At 57.0% G+C, this 8,798-nt stretch overlaps 1 long non-coding RNA gene across 1 annotated transcript; it reads right to left on the bottom strand.

The window, feature by feature from the left end:
- Positions 1-4,124: 4,124 nt before the first annotated feature.
- On the bottom strand, positions 4,125-4,700 carry LOC133360602 (uncharacterized). Its single transcript, XR_009757283.1, has 2 exons — positions 4,487-4,700; positions 4,125-4,423 (listed from the first exon to the last, which is right to left on the bottom strand). It is a non-coding gene; the product is annotated as an uncharacterized LOC133360602 (long non-coding RNA).
- Between the last annotated feature and the right edge of the window lie 4,098 nt (positions 4,701-8,798).

The raw sequence follows: 8,798 nt of genomic DNA, 5'->3' as shown, positions 1-8,798 counted from the left end.
GATGAGTGAGTAGATGAGTGAGTGGGTGAGTGAGTGGGTGAGTGAGTGGATGAGTGAGTGGATGAGTGGGTAGATGAGTGAGTGGGTGAGTGAGTGGATGAGTGGGTTACCCGTGGGGAATTCTTCTGCCTGCCTCGCCTGGAGATCAGAATCATCGCACCTTTCCACCTTGATCTGGCGGGTCATCCATCTTCTCTCACCATCCTCTCCACCTCCTCCACTCCCTCCTCTTCCAACATCGTCATTGTCATCAGCATTGCTGGACATCACAGACTCCGTCTGGCCGAGGCACCTACAGCGTCATCACTGACAAGCACACACAGAGACTCACTCACCCACTCACTCACCAACTCACTCACCAGCTCACTCACTCACCCACTCACTCACACACTCACTCACCAGCTCACTCACACACTCACTCACCAGCTCACTCACTCACTAACTCACTCACACACTCACCAGCTCACTCACTCACCCACTCACTCACTCACCAACTCACTCACCAGCTCACTCACTCACCCACTCACTCACACACTCACTCACCAGCTCACTCACTCACCAACTCACTCACACACTCACTCACCAGCTCACTCACTCACCAGCTCACTCACCCATACACCCACTCACACACTCACTCGCCAGCTCACTCACTCATTCACCCACTCACTCACCAGCTCACTCACTCACCAGCTCACTCACTCACCAGCTCACTCACTCACCAGCTCACTCACCCACTCACTCACCAGCTCACTCACTCACCCACTCACTCACTCACCAGCTCACTCACTCACTCACCAGCTCACTCACTCACCAACTCACTCACTCCCAACTCACTCACTCACCAACTCACTCACTCACCAACTCACTCACTCACCAGCTCACTCACTCACTCACCCACTCACTCACCAGCTCACTCACTCACCCACTCACTCACTCACCAGCTCACTCACTCACCAGCTCACTCACTCACTAACTCACTCACTCACCAACTCACTCACTCACCAACTCACTCACTCACTCACCAACTCACTCACTCACCAACTCACTCACTCACTCACCAACTCACTCACTCACCAGCTCACTCACCAACTCACTCACTCACTCACCAACTCACTCACTCACCAACTCACTCACTCACTCACCAGCTCACTCACTCACCAACTCACTCACTCACCAACTCACTCACTCACTCACCAGCTCACTCACTCACCAGCTCACTCACTCACCAGCTCACTCACTCACTCACCAGCTCACTCACTCACCCATCCACCCACTCACCGATCCACCCACTCATCCACCCGCTCACTCACATACCCACTCACCCATCCACCCACTCACTCACTCACGCACTCACTCACCCACTAACTCACCCATCCACCCACTCACCCATCCACCCGCTCACTCACCCACGCACTCACCCATCCACTCGCTCACTCACCCACTCACTCACTCACCCGCTCACTCACCCACCCACTCACCCATCCACCCACTAACTCATCCACTCACTCACTCACTCACCCGCTCACTCACCCATCCACCCACTCACCCACCCACTCACCCACCCGCTCACTCACTCCCTCACCCACCCGCTCACTCACCCGCTCACTCACTCACCCATCCACTCACCCACCCGCTCACTCACCCACCCACCCGCTCACTCACCCATCCACCCATTCACCCACTCACCCATCCACCCACTCACCCACTCACCCATTCACCCACTCACCCATCCACTCGCTCACCCACTCACTCACTCACCCATCCACCCACTCACCCACCCACTCACCCACCCGCTCACTCACCCATCCACCCACTCACTCACTCACCCATCCACCCACTCACTCACCCATCCACCCATTCACCCACTCACCCATCCACCCACTCACTCACTCACCCACTCACCCACTCACTCACGCATCCACCCACTCACTCACTCACCCATCCACCCACTCACTCACTCACCCATCCACCCACTCACTCACCCATCCACCCACCCGCTCACTCACCCATCCACCCACTCACTCACTCACCCATCCACCCACTCACTCACCCATCCACCCATTCACCCACTCACCCATCCACCCACTCACTCACCCATCCACCCATTCACCCACTCACCCATCCACCCACTCACTCACTCACCCACTCACCCACTCACTCACCCATCCACTCGCTCATCCGCTCACCCACCGTCCACACGCCGCCCCGGACTCTGCATAGGAAGTGGATTGTGGCTGAAATGCCCCGGAACCTGCATCGGAAATGGGCGGGGCTCCCCTCGAGGCCCCGCCCCCCGTGGGTGGGGAGGGGGCGGGGCTCCCCTCGAGGCCCCGCCCCCGTGGGTGAGGAGGGGGCGGGGCTCCCCTCGAGGCCCCGCCCCCCGTGGGTGGGGAGGGGGCGGGGCTCCCCTCGAGGCCCCGCCCCCGTGGGTGAGGAGGGGGCGGGGCTCCCCTCGAGGCCCCGCCCCCCGTGGGTGGGGAGGGGGCGGGGCTCCCCTCGAGGCCCCGCCCCCGTGGGTGAGGAGGGGGCGGGGCTCCCCTCGAGGCCCCGCCCCCCGTGGGTGGGGGCGGGGCTCCCCTCGAGGCCCCGCCCCCGTGGGTGAGGAGGGGGCGGGGCTCCCCTCGAGGCCCCGCCCCCCGTGGGTGGGGAGGGGGCGGGGCTCCCCTCGAGGCCCCGCCCCCTGTCTCTCTCCCTGTCTCTCTCTCTCCCTGTCTCTCTCTCCCTGTCTCTCTCCCTGTCTCCCTGTCTCTCTCTCTCCCTGTCTCTCTCTCCCTGCCTGTCTCCCCGTGTCTCCCTGTCTCTCCCTGTGTCCCCCTGTCTCTCTGTGTAATCACCATCACGATCTATCCACTGCTGGATGGAGGAGACGAGTGTTGTGGTGGTAGTGGTGGAGTGGTGGAGCGGTGGTGGTGGTGGAGCGGTGGTGGTGGTTGTGGTGGTGGGGGAGCGGTGGTGGTGGTTGTGGTGGTGGAGCGGTGGTGGTTGTGGTGGTGGTGGAGCGGTGGTGGTTGTGGTGGTGGTAGTGGGGGGAGTGGTGGTGCAGTGCTCAGCTCAGCGCTGCGAACCCGGCGACCCGAGTTCGCTCCCAGCTCACAGCCCCCAGCAGCACCCACAGCCACCAGCAGCAGCAGCAGCAGCTCCAGTGATTCTCTGAACCGATCCTGGGCCTCCCGTAGACTGACTCGGCCTCAACTGAGTAGCTGCAGCTACAGACTACTAACACTCCTTCCCTTTGTTAATGCTACCCCTATCCCCTCCCTTTGATGCTGCTAATCCTGCCTAATGCACGGGGGCAAAACATGACTTTAAACTCCCGGCCAAACCTCCTACGCATTTCACAAGTAGTACTAGTCGCATTCCTGCATTTCCCATAAATATGCTAAATTCATCTTGATATGCAAATTCATTTGTCAAGGCGCCCTTCCCCCCCTCCAACCCAGCAGCTTAAATAGACGCTCCAAGCCTGGGGCTTGTCATTCAGACTCTGTCTACTCGACAGACCTGCTCTTCACCTGATGATGCTTGCTTGTGTTGCAATCGAAACGTCGTGAAAATTTTTGTTTAATTTTTATTATTTTATTATTTCCCTTCTACGTGACTTTACCGAAAGAACCAAGAAGATGAATCCCTGCAGTCACGAAAGAAGCTTTAACTCGAAACTGAGTATCTGGTGTCGCGGTATAGTGCAGTAAACATCGCCGCCACTGGGGAGACAAAGGCGGCCGGGCGTGGTGCTGGCCACCCACCCACCCCCCTCGTGTGCCAGTCCCAGCATCCAGAGCTGCTGCTGCTCGCTACCAACAACACCACGACGATGGTGGTGGTGGTGATGGTGGTGGTGGTGGTGATGGTGGTGATGGTGGTGGTGGTGGTGATGGTGGTGATGGTGGTGGTGATGGTGGTGGTGGTGGTGACGATGGTGGTGGTGGTGATGGTGGTGATGGTGGTGGTGGTGGTGGTGATGGTGGTGGTGGTGGTGGTGATGGTGGTGATGGTGGTGGTGGTGGTGGTGATGGTGGTGATGATGGTGGTGATGGTGATGATGATGATGGACATGATGGTGATGATGGTGATGATGTCTCTAACGCAGCGGAAAGGCAATTACGAACCCAGCGACACGAGGACGAGTTTGGTTCTTTTTACTCAGAAGTCTCTCACCAGCAACAACATCAACATCACCATCAGCACCATCACCAACATCAACACCATCATCAGCACCATCAGCACCACCATCAGCACCCTCACCACCAACATCAACAGCACCACCAACATCAGCACCATCACCACCCTCACCACCATCAGTCGCTCACAGCCAAAGTAACAAATTGGTTAGACTCGGGGGGGCGGGGCTTAGAGGCAGCGGGGGGCGTGGCCTGCACCTCCAGTGGGCGTGGCCTACAACCTGGTGGGCGTGGCCTACAACCTGGTGGGCGTGGCCTACAACCTGGTGGGCGTGGCCTACGACCTGGTGGGCGTGGCCTACAACCTGGTGGGCGTGGCCTACGACCTGGTGGGCGTGGCCTACGACCTGGTGGGCGTGGCCTACGACCTGGTGGGCGTGGCCTGCAACCTGGTGGGCGTGGCCTACGACCTGGTGGGCGTGGCCTACGACCTGGTGGGCGTGGCTAGTCGCTGGAGGCCCCGCCCCCTGTGACTCCACCCCCCCCACCTCCTGCCCCCCCTCCCCCCCCCGGCCCCCCTCCCCCCCCTGCCCCCCCTCCCCCTCCTCCGTGTTTCTTGATTTTGCGTTCCCAGAGCCTCTGCTGGTCCGAGAAGCCGTGCTTGCCCTTGTTGAACGAGTTGGGTCCAGCAGAGGTGGGGGTCTCTCTACACAGACGGCGGGAGACACACACAGAGAGACACAGACAGACAGAGACACAGAGAGACACACACAGAGAGACACAGACAGACAGAGGCACACAGAGAGACACACACAGATACAGACAGACAGAGAGACACACACAGAGACACAGAGAGACACACACAGAGAGATACAGACAGACAGAGACACAGAGAGACACACACAGATACAGACAGAGACACACAGAGACACACACAGAGAGATACAGACAGACAGAAACACACAGAGAGACACACACAGATACAAACAGACAGAGAGAGACACACACAGAGACACAGAGAGACACACACAGAGATACAGACAGACAGAGATACAGAGAGAGACACACAGAGAGAGACACAGAGAGACACACACAGAGATACAGACAGAGACACAGAGAGACACACAGAGACACACACAGATACCTACATAGAGACACACACAGAGATACAGACAGGGAGAGACACACACAGAGAGACACATACAGAGAGAGACACAAAGAGACACACACAGACAGACAGAGACACAGAGAGACACATACAGGCAGACAGAGACAGACAGACAGAGAGATACAGACAGACAGAGACGAACAGAGAGACACACAGAGACACACACACACAGACAGAGACACAGAGACACACAGACAGAGACAGACACACACAGAGACACAGAGACACACAAACACAGACAGAGAGAGACAAGGAGAGAGACACACACACAGACAGAGAGAGACAGAGAGACACACACAGACACACACACAGACAGAGAGACACACACACACACAGAGACAGAGAGACACACACACAGACAGAGAGAGACAGAGAGACACACACAGACACACACACAGACAGAGAGACACACACACAGACAGAGAGACACACAGACACAGACAGAGACACAGAGAGACACACACAGAGACAGACAGAGACAGAGAGAGAGACGCTCACCGTCCAATATTCTTCATCCGCATCTTCGCTTCTGGCGGCATCTCCTCTGGTTCACTCTGGCGAGAGACAGATACACACAGAGAGACACACATAGAGATACATAGAGATACACACAGAGATACACAGAGATACACACAGAGATACACAGAGATACACACAGAGATACACAGAGACACACACAGAGACACACACACAGAGACACACACACAGAGACACACAGAGATACACAGAGAGATACACACAGAGACACACACAGAGACACACACACAGACACACACACAGACACACACACAGAGACACACATAGAGACACACACACAGACACACACACAGAGACACACACTCAGAGACACACACTCAGAGACACACACTCAGAGACACACACTCAGAGACACACACTCAGAGACACACACTCAGAGACACACACTCAGAGACACACACTCAGAGACACACACAGGGACACACACAGAGACACACACAGAGACACACACACAGAGACACACACACAGAGACACACACAGAGACACACACAGAGAGACACACAGAGACACACACACAGAGACACACACAGAGACACACACACAGAGACACACACAGAGACACACACAGAGACACACACACAGAGACAACAACACAGAGACACACACAGAGACAACACACACACAGAGACACACACAGAGACACACACAGAGACACACACACAGAGACACACACAGAGACACACACACAGAGACACACACAGACACACACACAGAGACACACACACAGAGACACACACAGAGACACACACAGAGACACACACAGAGACACACACACAGAGACACACACAGATACACACACAGAGATACACACAGATACACACACAGAGACACACACAGAGACAAACACAGAGACAAACACAGAGACACACACAGACACACACGACAGAGACACACACACAGACACACACAGACACAGAGACACACACAGAGACACACAGACACACACACAGACACACACACAGAGACACACACAGAGACACACACAGAGACACACAGATACACACACAGACACACACACAGAGACACACACAGAGACACACACAGAGACCCCCCCCACGTCACCCCCCCCCCACGTCACCCCGTGTGTCACCCCCCCCACGTCACCCCCTCACCCCCCCACGTCACCCTGTGTGTCACCCCCCTCACCCCCCCACGTCACCCCTCACGTCACCCCCCCCACGTCACCCCCCTCACCCCCCCCACGTCACCCCCCTCACCCCCCCCACGTCACCCCCCTCACCCCCCCACGTCACCCCCCTCACCCCCCCCACGTCACCCTGTGTGTCACCCCCCCCCCCCTCACGTCGCTCTCCGTGTTGAAGGCGGCTGCCACGGAGGCCACTTTGGGGGAGAGGGACGCTGAACCCTCCCGCAGCTTCTGCACTCCGCAGACAGGGGGGGGGAGGGGGGGGAGGGGGGGGAGAGAGGGGGGGGGGGAGAGAGGGGGGGGGGAGGAGAGGGGGGGGGAGGAGAGGGGGGGGGGGAGGAGAGGGGGGGGTGGAGAGGGGGGGGTGGAGAGGGGGGGGGGGTGGAGAGGGGGGGAGAGGGGGGGAGATAATGATGATGATGCTGATGATGACGCTGCTGCTGCTGATGATGACACTGCTGATGATGCAGCTGATGATGACGCTGATGATGACGCTGATGATGACGCTGCTGATGATGATGATGCTGATGACGCTGTTGCTTCTACTACTGCTGATATGTTTATCTCTGATGCTGATGGCACTGCTGCTGATGGCACTGCGACTGTTGATGCTGCTGCTGCTGTGAATGCTGCTGATAACACTGCTGATGCTGCTGCTACTGCTGATGGCACTGCTGCTGATGACACTGCTGATGCTGATAACACTGCTGATGCTGAAGACACGGCTGCTGCTACTTCTGATGGCACTGCTGCTACTACTGCTGATGCTCCTACTTGTGACACTGCTACTGCTGCTGATGACAATGCTGCTACTGATGCTGCTGTATGTCTGCGTGTGTGTGTGTCTGTCTGTGTGTGTCTGTCTGTGTGTGTGTCTGTGTGTGTGTCTGTCTGTGTGTGTCTGTGTGTGTGTGTCTGTCTGTGTATGTCTGCGTGTGTCTGTGTGTGTGTGTCTGTGTGTGTGTGTCTGTCGGTGGGTGTGTGTCTGTGTGTGTGTGTCTGTGTGTGTCTGTCTGTGTGTCTGTGTGTGTCTGTCTGTGTGTGTCTGTGTGTGTCTGTGTGTGTGTCTGTCTGTCTGTGTGTGTCTGTGTGTGTGTCTGTCTGTGTGTGTGTGTCTGTCGGTGGATGTGTGTCTGTGTGTGTGTGTCTGTGTGTGTATGTCTGTCGGTGGGTGTGTGTGTGTCTGTGTATGTCTGTCGGTGGGTGTCTGTGTGTGTGTCTGTCTGTGTGTGTGTGTCTGTGTGTGTGTGTCTGTCGGTGGGTGTGTGTGTCTGTGTGTGTGTGTCTGTGTGTGTCTGTCTGTGTGTGTCTGTGTGTGTCTGTCTGTGTGTGTCTGTGTGTGTGTCTGTCTGTCTGTGTGTGTCTGTGTGTGTGTCTGTCTGTGTGTGTCTGTGTGTGTGTGTCTGTCTGTCTGTGTGTGTCTGTGTGTGTGTCTGTCTGTGTGTGTCTGTGTGTGTGTGTCTGTCGGTGGGTGTGTGTCTGTGTGTGTGTGTCTGTCGGTGGATGTACATGAGGACCCCATTCAAACCCATATTGGCCTGGTCTCGGCTAGCTGATGAAAGTTGCGAGGATTTCATCATCGCTCGCGGCTGGGGTTGGCATCGTCCCCCACTCCTCCTGATGTCGAGTGGAAATGTGCGAAGTTTAGGACTGTGGCTCATGCAGCTGCAACGGCTGCTTTGAGTACGTGGTCCAGACCTCCCCAGAGACCCTGGCTGACAGAGGAGGCGTTCAGGCTGGCTGAGAAAAAACGACAGGCCCACTCTCATCGGCTACAGCATCCCACGTCAGAGAATGAGGAGGCTTACCGCAGCCTTCGCTCGG

This window comes from Lethenteron reissneri, chromosome 69 (assembly GCF_015708825.2).
Source record: "Lethenteron reissneri isolate LAM-NWPU_2019-01 chromosome 69, ASM1570882v1, whole genome shotgun sequence".
Taxonomy (NCBI): Eukaryota; Metazoa; Chordata; class Hyperoartia; order Petromyzontiformes; family Petromyzontidae; genus Lethenteron; species Lethenteron reissneri.
This window is presented reverse-complemented; position numbering and strand designations above follow the sequence as displayed.